This window comes from Eleutherodactylus coqui, chromosome 9, assembly GCF_035609145.1.
Source record: "Eleutherodactylus coqui strain aEleCoq1 chromosome 9, aEleCoq1.hap1, whole genome shotgun sequence".
Classification (NCBI taxonomy): domain Eukaryota; kingdom Metazoa; phylum Chordata; class Amphibia; order Anura; family Eleutherodactylidae; genus Eleutherodactylus; species Eleutherodactylus coqui.
In genome coordinates, this window is record NC_089845.1 from 119,812,807 (window position 1) to 119,824,960 (window position 12,154).

General features: G+C 46.1%; 1 protein-coding gene across 2 annotated transcripts in view; it reads left to right on the plus strand.

The window, feature by feature from the left end:
* Positions 1–12,154, plus strand: part of TRIQK (triple QxxK/R motif containing) — an 82,378-nt gene that overhangs the window by 3,427 nt on the left and 66,797 nt on the right. Inside the window, exon 2 of one of the 2 annotated variants that reach the window (XM_066579020.1) lies at positions 6,504–6,559. The exons of the other annotated variant lie outside the window; for it this stretch is intronic. The gene's annotated coding sequence lies outside the window, so the exon portion shown is untranslated. The remainder of the gene's footprint in view (positions 1–6,503; positions 6,560–12,154) is intronic. 2 annotated transcript variants of the gene reach the window in all.

The window sequence follows — 12,154 nt, forward strand, 5'->3', positions numbered from 1 at the left end:
GGAACAAACCACTAAGTGCACTTTTTCTTGCAGTGATGGTAGATGGACAAGAAGGAGGTCTGGTGAGCCATGACCGACCTGCTATGTGAGCACTCTGAAGATTGCGTAAAAGCGCCATTGTTAGCCAGTAATCCCGCTGCGTAGAACCCGATCTGCGATATCCTCATGCGTTGGCTGCTCAGGTGTCAAGGTGTTCTCTAAGGGAGGCAAATCTGCGTGAGAAAAATGTACCTCAGGCTTCATGCGGCCAAGAATCTAATATGGTCCCTCCGCAGATGTCGGCGGGCCGCATCCACCCCGCGGTGCCGCTGGCTTCACATGGAAGCTTTTTTTCTGTTGCATTCTGTATGAATTTTACAGAAAAAAACGGCATCCTGCCCCCCTAAACTTTTTAAATCAATTTTTTTTTTATGACCTGCTGGAAGGATCGTTCAGTGAAATATCGAGGCTAGACAGGCTGGACTAGATGGACATTGTCTTCATTCAGCCTTACGAACTATGTTACAATGTTACTATCAGTATTTGCAGGTGATACAAAACTATGTAATAACTTACACAAGTGAGGATGGAAGGCGGTTGCAAAGGGACCTGGATAAGGCCGGTCTCACACGATTGGATTTGAATTGCGGATTCTGCAATCCTATGATCCGCGGTAATACACGGTTCAAATACATTGGATTACATAATTCCACTCACATTAGCGGGTTGGAATTGCGCAATGCGCTCGCGGAAAATAAAGCGCAGCATTTTCTATTTTGCTGTGGAATCCACAAGCATAGAGCCCATTATGCTGTATGGTCGCCGATATACCCGCAGCCCATATACAGTTACATTGCGTACGGGCTGCGGGTACCCACGACGGCGTGGGAAATACAAACTAGCAAAAAAAAGTGTCCTGTGCATGGCTGCCTGTGTGAGTCTTTGGTCATACGCAATGCAATTATGCGCCGTACACAGGGTCACCAGCCGGTCTCTCAGCTGGAATCCACTGCAGGCCTCCTGCGTACGGAATAGGACCCGCTTATGTAAGCCTGGCCTAAGTCTGGGGCTTGGGCAGGTTTAACTCTGATGAATAAATGTCACATTGGAGTCAGGAAGGAATTTTATACCCCTTAATGACGCGGCCCCTGTTTATTTTCCATTTTCGTCCCCCCCCCCCAAAAAAAAAGAATCGTAACTCCTTTATTTATCCATCGACGTCGCTGTATGAGGGCTTGTTTTTTGCGGGACGAGTTGTATTTTTATTTTTAAATGGTGCTATTTGCTGTACACATCCCACAAACCCTCAGCCTAAGGCTGCAGCGCTGGCACACATCAATGGAGACGCTGCAGTGATAACTGTCACCTGAGCAGCCGCCCTGCCTCTGGCCCCTTTGTCGCCTTGGCGCAGTTTTTTTTTTTTTTTTTCTGGCAGCCAGCTGTCACCTACGTGCCGGCCGCTGCAACTATGTCCTCCCTGACAAACCAATCACAGTAGTGCCTCAGCCGCCGCTTCTGCTCTGGCTGCTGGATCGGCCAGCCACTGCTGTTGCCTCAGTGCTGTGTCCCAGCAGCGGTCTGTCAGCTCTGGCCTGGCCGACACCGCCGCCAATGCATCGTGTCTGCTCACTCACCGCCGCTCCCACGCTCACCAATGCCATTCCGCTCCCCCACTGAATCGGTAGTGGCCTTCCAGGACCTACACTGCTTCCAGATGTGCAGCCAATCACAAACGGGGGGCCTCACCCCCCCCCCCTGTCAATCTTAACTCCACCAGGAGTTCCTGGTGGCGTCAAGATACACTAATACCACTATAGAGATAGCATGCATAGGTGTATATATAGGAGCTGTGCATACCCAATGGTAGGATATTTGTGAGCAAGACTAGTTGTAATGTTGCATTACTTTCTGGTTTTCTGCATTGGAGCACTAATAAAATAGTCACAGAGGTGGACACACCCTTTAACACCCTTGTGCACTTAGGCCCTATGCCGATGAGATTGTAAAATAATCCATATTTACAATGTAGTGTTAAGTCCGCACCCTGTGTGATCCTATCCTGTATTTCTCACCACAGCCAGGCATTATGTAATCAATACTACATCCCCTACCTTTAGGCCTGGCGTTGATTTAAAGGGCACCTGACGCATCAAAAACTAATTTTTAGCGAGTGCTATGAGTCTCGGCGATGGCTGCAATGAATAGTTAAGGCAATTTGCTTTTTGAAGAAAGTAGGCAGAAGCTCATCAGACAAACGGGCCCCATTGCTCAGCTTGTCACATCTGTAGGGTGCGTTCACATGTCCGTGATTGGCTGCAGGTTTTGTCGTGGATTTTGGTTGAATTCAAATAGAAAAGATAAAATCTGTCACAAATGAGCGCTTTGTGGACTCCCCATAAGGCTGGCTCCACATGGGCGATTGCGATTTTTGCCGCGAGAAAAGCGTGGCAAAATCGCATCTTTATTTACTGCGATTTATCAGCGATGTGTTTTTTTTTTGTTTTTTTTAGAGAATAATCACGCATCACTGTCACCCACGATGAAATCGCGCAACAAATTAGTTTCTTCTTTTTTTTTTAATCGCATAAATTGATGGGACCATGTAATGTTAAAATCGCAACACGCGTTTGTAGCGTTGCGATACCATTAAAAAAAAAGCCTCTGTAGGAATACATGGGAGCTAAAAAGTTTCACATCGCAGAAAGGTAGAGCATGCCACAATTTTTTTATCCTCTCAACATCGCATCCGTGAAAACATCGCAGATGGGAATAAAACCATTGTACATCATTGGCTTATATTCTGCTTTTTTACTGACTATCGCAGCTCCGTGTGGAGCCAGCCTTTGGGTATGTTCAGATGGCGGAATTCACCGCAAAATTTTCACCGGGAATTACGCTTCTAAAAACTGCATCAGTCTGCATCTCTCTGATTCAGTTTTTGGTGAGGACCCACATGCAGACTTAGTTCTGTCAATGGACAAAATCCACATATGGAATTGCAACCCGGAAAGTCATGTTTCCACACACTTCTGTGTCAAGTAACATGTCACTCTCTATTGCGGAAACGCTCACTTCCATGTCAGAATTCCACATGCGGATTTTGTCCATTGACGGGGCTAAGTCGATACTGGTTCATCTTGTCTCCACCAGAGGCTAGAGGTTGACCAGGCTCAGCTGGAGGGTACGCCCTGGTCACGCCCCTAGCTGTCGATTGACTGGTGGTTAGTGCTGTTCCGTCCCCATCTCCAAGACAACGGTGGCGGCTGACAACTCATCACACAGAGCAGAAAACAGTGGCACAGACCCTGTACGTCTGCGGCAGCCAATCAGCCGCTGGGGGTGTTTCATCATACTCACAGCTGCTAAACCAGGTCTCCACCCATTATTCTGGTGGAGACCAGATGCATCGCTATCGGCTAAGTCTGTGTGTGGCTTTATTCCAAAAACTGCAGCAGAAGGTCGTGGATTTTGACGCTTTTTTAAAGACAAAATTTGTTGTGTAAATATACCCCAAGTCTAGGAGTTGATGATTGGGTCTCAGCTCACCGACCCCCAGTGTCTAAACTTCTGTCCTGTTAGTTTAAAAGGAAGGAAAAACGACACCAAAATCCTAACGCAAAGGTGGACACACACGATGAAGTATTGTTATCTGTCCTTTCAACCCACCTTTCTTTCTCCTGACTACCCTATAATCGCGAACGCTTGGCCAATACCTCTGACAGCGGTTCATCTACAGTGGGAACAGAGAATAGGGCATGTCGAAATCCAACATGCCCCATCCTGTCAAGAATTCTGCTGGCCTCCATACTCGTGACCTCATCTGCCAGGATCGGCGGGTTTGGCTGAGGTCTACATAATATGTGCGGCTCATCAGCCCATCAATATGCCTTTGTTGTTCTACACAACAGCAGCTTCTGCTTTAATATATTGATTTGCCTTCTTTCCTCTTAGTAATTTGTTTGTCCTGTATTATCTTTATTTTTGGAGAAACTCTTGGCGCTGCACACAGAAATAAAGGCCTCTTCATTTGCTGCACAGCAGGAGGTGTAATTCTCCAGTGATAGAACACAACATAAAGTACGTCTTGCAGTATGTCGAGGTTGGAAACAAACAAAAGAAAATATTTCTGGTTTTGTGAGAGATGTGAACGCTACTTTCATGGGTTCAGGGTCAGAAGGTTTGGGGAACCCTTCATAGATATTATGGCTCTGGTTAGCAATGTGGCTTTTGCAGACCTGTGGCCCTTGGTGCGTATCTGACCATGCAGTGGTGTCGACCCCCGGTGTCACTGACTGATTTGACTACTCTTGAGGACAACGCCTAGGATAGACTGCTGTTTTTCACCCTTTAACCCCTTTTTGAGGTATATGGTCTTCGCTGCAGGAGCCCCATTACACTGAGTAGTCTTGGTGCAATGGCAGCTAACACAGACAGGTCAGTACAGAGGGACAGGACATGCGGAGTTCATGCAAAAATAGAGAGGCAGGGCAGGCGTCAATCAAATCGTACCTAGGGAAACGTTTTACTCGGGCACACTCCAGCGAGGGAGTGTGCCTTATGTAACCATGGAACTGTTCGGATTTAATGGGGATTGGAAAAGTGGGTGTACACGTTGGCCCTTTAAGAGGCAAGTCCTTGGGTGGCAGGAAGGATAGTGCAGCATCTGCCATGAAGAAGACGGGGAAATGCTGATTGTCGTGATCAGCAGGAGGAGGAGATGAGGGAAACCCATTAGCTTTGGCCATGACATGGACAACAAGTGCATGGAGTTTGTATGTTCTCCTTGTGTTTTTGCCAGTTTCTCAACACCTTCTGATCTGAAAAGGAAATTGGGTTGGCAGTCACATTGGGGATAGGAATACATGTGAGCGAGGACGATCTCTTTCCCTCCCCATACAGAATATTTAGTCAATAGAGAGCAAAGTTGTGATCGCCGCCGCCACATTACAACAGCCTCTTTCCATTGACCAAACACGGGTACATTTACTAAGACTGGCATTTCCATGCCTCTTCCCAACAAGCCCTGCTTGCTGTTCAAGAAAGTGGAGAGGTCGGCGCAGAAAGAAGAAAGTCGCAAAATTTGTGTAAGTGGGACGTGCACAAAAAATTGCAACTTTTCTATGCCAGTCTCCTAAAGTGGACACGTGTTTGACTGCTGATTGGTAATGGCTGCATGGTGTTAGGCAAACAAAGAGTTAACAATTAATTTGCAAGCTGCAGTAACCTGGAGAAGCTGTGGATATGGAAGCCTCTAGGCTGGCTGATCACGACCAGGTCAGATTCCGGATTTGGAATCCCACACCGGAATCCGACCCTGTGCCCGGCCGGTGACCCCCGTGTACCTGTCTTTTCGTCCTCTCTACTGTACTGCGATTGTTCCGCATGGCTCGCCATTGGACATGCGCAGTACAGATTTTTATTTTTTTTGTAAACTTCTGCTTTTCCCACGTTTTTGCCTAGCGATGACACAGAATCCATGACCTTTCCGCAGGGCCGTGGGTCGGACAGCTTGCATTGACTTAAATGGAAGCTATCTGCGTAGAATCCATGCAAAAATAGAGCATGCTACGGAAAATCGCAACCGTTGCCCATTCCTGTGAGCGCACATGCTGATGCTCCATTAGTTTGAATTGGTGCGGAATGCCGTGAATCGTCCGCGCAGGAGACTATAGCGGATTCTGTAATTTAATCCCGGTCGTGTGCGGGCGGCCTTACCCTAATGCATCATGCACACAGGCTTATGCAGTTTTGAGCTGTGAAAAATGCACCTTTTTTAATGCATGTGTTTGTGTGTTTTGAACGTATGTTCAGTGATTGGCGTGTGATGTGATGCAACAGAGAAGAAGGCTCCATAGAGGAACATGGGCTACAGGACCTTACGAGTTGCGTGCATATTGCGAAACCAGCGAGGTTTTGGACCAGCAATGTCGCAGCCTACAGAACATAGCAAACGTGAAGGAACCCTTGGAAAGCATGAGCTTCACATACATGCGATTTGTAACATTGTCTCATCATGAGAAAATCGTGCGACTTTGTGGTCAATGTGAAGCAGGCCTAAATCTTGGCATGACCCCCTATAAAGGAAATCTGCCATCGAACAGATCCTATGCTCGTGGAGCCACCTGCACAACGCTACTAATGCACCGTGGACACTACAGTAAAGGGGTTGGTCCGGGTCACGGCTCCACGCAGGGCCTACTTCAGCCCAACATTGTATACGTTGTGTTCTTTCTATTCCTCTGAAGGTTGATGCAGGTTCCCTGCCTGTTAGCAGAATGCGGCCTTGCTGATATAAAGTGGGCTATTCCTTAATGTGATGGTTATCCAGTACTTCCCTCTAGTTTCTCTTGTAGAGTACCATTCAGTTCCAGTCTGTTTTCATAATATTTGTTTTATGAGCCTTGTTTCAGACACAATGCATATGTAAAAACCATATACAAATGGAAAGTATTCGGTGAATGGGGGCTTTTGTGACATCTGACTGCTACTTCTTAAGTCTCACATCAACATTCTTTTTTTAATAGCGTTTTATGGATCGTTCCTTTATATAACCTGCGCTGAGGAAAGCAACACAATTTAGGTAAGTGCTTTAATTCTCTTTAATGTGTCTCAAATGTGCTGTAAACTGTCTAAGGCAACTGTGAGCTCTGATAAACATCAACTTCAAACTTTTCAAAGAAAGAGTCCAACGTTAGAATTTATTATGTGAGTGAATGCAAGAATACTTTCCCAGAAAGATTTCCTGATGGTCGTCGTTGGCCATAAGTTTCATCAGTAGAACTTAGACTCCATTGGATGGTTCCACACAACGCAGTTTTTGGGGAGTAGTTTTAGCCAAAAGGAGAAGTGTAATGGTAAATTCAACCACACAACACAAAATACATCCAAAAGACCCAAAAATAAAGTACAAGGATACAAACACTGGACAAATAATTTAAAACACTTAGAAAGGGAGATAAAACTGCCTGATATCTAAAGTAACCGGCCACTAGAGGCCACTCTCAAATCAGAGAGAAATGGTGCAAAGGAGCAAAAATTGAGGCCAACCAAAGGTAAGTATATAAAAGGTGGATTCCACAAAAATATATTTCACATACAAAACGTCCTGAGGTGCAAGTACATGAAACAATAAAATAGCCTTTCCCGAGGTTAGCTCATTAATAGTCCATGGGACCTTTTAAATTTTTCCTTTTAATGACCGATGGTTGGACCCACCTCTCTGATCCCCGGGCCTCTTTCCCTACAGTCAAGCAGAATGCGCTGAATTGAATTCAGTGGGATTTGCCCTGCAGTACCAACCTTGACTGCTGCACCAAGTGAACAACTCCTTTACTTTATTGCAAATCAATTATTTAGTTTTGTCCTGTTATGCGACCATGACTTTCATGGCTGCATATTGGGACTAAAATACGCCCTTCGTGTGTGTGTGTAATCTCATGGTGATGTTGGTCCTTTTTGGAGCTTAATCTACATAAATTCTGTGATTTATAGCCTTTTTAGAAAGATCGTCACTCTAAACTACGTCTCATACAAAGGGTCAGTTGTATGTGAGCTCTGTTCTTCCAGAAGATGTATCACGCCTAATCTATATAGTAAATTGGATCTATTATGCTATCAGCCAAGCTTACGGGTTGAAAGTAGATGACCCGTGGATCCAAAGGATATAAGTGTAGATACTTACCTTCCCCATCGTCCCTCTCCGGTGTCAGCGCTGGCAGCTGCCGCAGAATGCATTGAGCGTGCTGCAAAGTAGTCCGCCCGTTGTAAAATTAGAAGTTGCGCAAATGGGAAGGTCTATCCTTGTACTGTCTTCCACAATATGTGTGCGCGACTATTACATAATCCAGGCATTGAAAGGCATCTCCCGGGTGTTTGCAGGAATCATCCAGTGCCGCTCGATTCTATCCCTAGATGAATGGAGATGGTTCTATAAGTCCGCATGGAAGTGATGAGTGGGCCGGGTGTAAGTCTTACACACCGCCATATATGAAGAAGTACGCCCGGACACGGGAATTTCAAGCGCTTGTGTATACACGACGCACAGCAGCTAGAACACGCCGGTCTTGCTTCTTTGTCATAGAAGGAGAGGATGTGCAGAGTGCCGAGCTTCCTGCAGTACAAGGTCCCTGTAGAACAGACAAACCAATCTCCGTGATAACCGCGTAGGATGTGGCGGTTCAAGACACTGAAAACAACCTGGCAACCTGAAATCTGTTTCAGGGCTTTTTAATACGGCCGATTTTTGCACACGTTCTTGCATGAGCAAACCGCAGAGAATGGAATACATTCATTTCAATGGGTTCGCTCATATTCTGCGTCTTGCGCTCACTTTTCACCCGTGTGCAACATGCTCTATTTTTGTGCTCTATTTGCTCACCCATATCAGTACAGTGATAAGGTGACTCCCCAAGGGGATTCTTTATGCACGCCGATTAGGTTTGTGCTGTGCATGAGAGGCACGGATGTCCTATCTTTCGCAGGTGCGCATATTGTGCGCCTGTAAAAGACGGACATCTGTCCATTGCCATAGGGAACCAACGGTTCTAATATATGCGCTCGCCTGACTGAGCCCTTAGAGAGAACACCTAGAAGGTGGAGAGAGACTTATTAGGCTATGCATGCTCCTCTAGGAAATTTATGCAAATGAGGAGATGAAACAATGCTTTTACAGTGCCAACTATTTCCAGTCATCATCACAAGACTTGTTAAAAGGTCCGATATTGACTTGCAGGAATGCTGCTTTCCAATAGGTGGCGCTGAAGAGGCGTTGTTTCATCTTAGAATTTGCACACATTTAGCCCCCAAAACATATCCATACTGAACCCCATAAGGAGGAATATAAAGATGCCACCTTCGGTCACGTGCATTTTGCTCATCTGTGGAGTGCATTTTTTTTCCTGCCCATAGGTGCGTGCAAAAAACAGCTAGTCTGACTGAGCCCTGAGGAGCAACTTAAAACTTTATATTATACAGGGTGGGCCATGGGCAAGTAGGCCACTTTTGATCCTGGCACCACAATCTTATAAATGCTGTCTAAAAGTAAATCTGTCTTTATTGCCCATAGCAACCAATCACTGCACAGCTTTCTTGTTACCTCAGCGGTATTAGAATTGAAAAGTGCGCTGTGATTGGCTGCTATGGGCAACAAAGGCAGATTTACTTTTAGGCCTTAGTCAGACGGGCGTTTTTCGCGCGATTTGCGAATGCGCATGCATCCGCGGTTTTTTTTTTTTTTTTTTTTTTTTTAGCCATTGCTTTGCAATGGTATCGGACACATGAGCGCTTTTTATGCGCTCGTCCGGTAAATTATAGAACAGAAATCGCAGATCGCACCTATCTGCGATTCCTGTTCTCTTCTCTATATGCGCCCAATGGGGCCGGCGGCAGCAGCGCCCACCCCATTGAGAACATATAGAAGACAAATCCTTCTTCTCTGCCACAGCTGTAACAGCTGTGGCAGAGAAGAACGATGTTTGCCCATTGAATTCAATGGAGCCGGCAATACAGCCGGCTCCATTGAAAGCAATGGGCTGCCGGCGATCGCGGGATGAATTGTCGGGAAGGGCTTAAATATATAAGCCCTTCCCTGCAATTCATCCAGAAATGTGTAAAAATAAAAAAAATATATATATACTCACCTTGTTCCAGCAGACGGAGTTCAGCGCGGCCGGCCTGCAGTGGGTGTGAGTCAGACCTGCCCCTGATTGGCTCAGCGCTGAGCCAATCAGAGGCAGCTCTCACTCACACCCATTTATGAATTTTTTGGCCCCGGTCACGCGATTTGCTGATGCGCATCCGTCATGCGATCCGCAAATCGCGCGAAAAAACGCCCATGTGACTAAGGCCTTAGACAGCTATTAGAGTGTGGTCCCGGAATAGGAGGTGGGATACTTTTCTGTGGCCTACCCTGTACAAGGTGAAAAAGGACCGTTCCTTTTGTCACAGATGAGGTGGTCTTGAAATCTCACATAGAAGGTGCAAAAAAAATGGGGGGCCCTCACTTAGTACAGTCATTTACTTTAGGGGAGACTGGGATGCATACCCTCTTCATTAGGTACCCCACTAGTCAGACCTCCACCCGTCACCCTTATGGGGTGTTTTCACACGGGTAAAATATTTCCATAAGAAGCGCCGCAAGACGTGGAAAATTCTGCTCATAAATCCGCAGCCTCTTCAGATTTTAAAGCAAAAGTAAAAAATTGCTTAATTCTGTTGGCCGTTCCACATCAAAATCCCCATGTAGACCTTGGAGCAGAACTCGGCAGCGGCAGGTTTAGTTGTGCGGTGTATTCCGCTTGTGTGAAGTCACCCCACAACATGTCTAATTGATAAGACACTGACGGTAATCCTGAGAAGACCCCGATGTATAGGTTTGTATCCTTGCTTTACTGAAATATAGAATTGTTTTTCTTTAATATCTTTATATTTAGCTCCTTTTTTAAAAAAATCCTATTGAATCCTATAACTCAGTTTTTTAGCCTAATTGACCAGAGCCTGCTGCCTGTGCCAAGTCGCATCGGTGGGCCCGGCGCTCTGGGATTTTCACATATACCTTTTGCGCCTCGGGGTTAATCATTTTCATTTCCAATTCTGCAGCTGCCCACGTCGCCAACAGTTGTGATGAGGATGTGATCTCGGAGAAGTGCTAATTAATCTCACCCTAGAGACCGCACAAGTTACCTCTATGGCTGGCGAGGGCTCAGCTGGCATGTTCAGATAGTGTTTCTACATGGAGATTATGCCTGGGGTAATAGAAATCAATGTCCTCTCCGTTGTCAGGGACCTGCAACCCTGGAGAGCCATAACATATTGATGAACTGATCAGCATTTCAGGATTAGGGGAAGACTGATTATTAATCACACTCTTCCAAGTAAAGCGGAAGTCCTATCCCACGCTCATACGCTATGTGGGACCGCTGCCCAGGACGCAGCACGGTGCGCAAATTATTCATGGATTTACGTAACAAGACGTAATCCTTATACTGTCCCACAGAACCCAATTCAAGGGTGTAAGGGGAACGAATTAACCCCCTTTTGCTCAAGGATATATATATACTTGGCTGTGATTGACACACATTCTCCAACCTTAATCATTTAAAGGGGTTATCATACGACAACAACCCATCGATGCCATGGAAAGGGGATCCCCTGCTCCAAATACACCCCTCTACGTCCACTCTGGCGGACCTGGCACATGTGGCATTACATGCTAATGCATACATCAGCGTAGGGGCTAATGCCCACAGACAGGTTTATGCTGCGTTCCCCGGTGGCGGAGTAACGCAGCTATTAGGTTCTATTTAACCTAATAGCTCAGTCCTCACATGCGGGATTCTACCGCGGATTTACGCCATGGGAAAAAATCGTGGCATATTTTATTTTACCGCGTTTGTCTGCGGCAGGAGGTCTCCATTAATATAGTATTAATGGAGACCACAGAAAAATGTGGTAAAAAGCACGTTTTTCCGCGATCGCCAGCGGGGACTTTTTTGTTGATCCCCATGGGATTTCCACAGCATAAAACCACGGGCATATCTCGCTCCGTCCGTGGGTATGAGCCCTAAGAGCCCTTTTTTACGTAGAACGACTATCGTTCAGTTTATCACTACATTGAGTGAAACGGAACGGTAATCGTTCAGTGTAAACAAATCAAACGATGATCTGCTTGTTTAGACAGGCAATCGTTAGTCTGTGGACGACTACCTGTTTACTGCGAATGGAGGCTGCTGGTGGGAAGCGATCTTTGGCCCCCTCCGCCTCTGTTCACAGAATCATTATTGCTCCTGCGTGAAAGCACAAGAGCAGTAATCACTGGGGTGACTGTCAGAAGCTTAACCATTTCCAATTTAACTTGCATCCTGGTTTTCCTAGGGGGCTTACTCTTTTTCTACCATTATACAACGGTGCTATCTGCTGGCTAAAGCCAGTACTGCATGAGGTGACACGTTGGATAGGCTCCGACAGCAGAGAGGCTGGCAATATTCAGTAAGAGAACCCCGACGGATGTCTTCCAACATCGGAGCTGTACAGCCTTAAATCATAATGTCTTCAGACATCAGACAGTGGATTGTGAAGGGTTAAGCGCTTGACAATCATCCTGCGTAAAGGGGCCCTACAGAAATGTATAGTCAGTCGCGGCTTCCTCATCTTTAAAGTAGCCCTTTGAATGGATCCT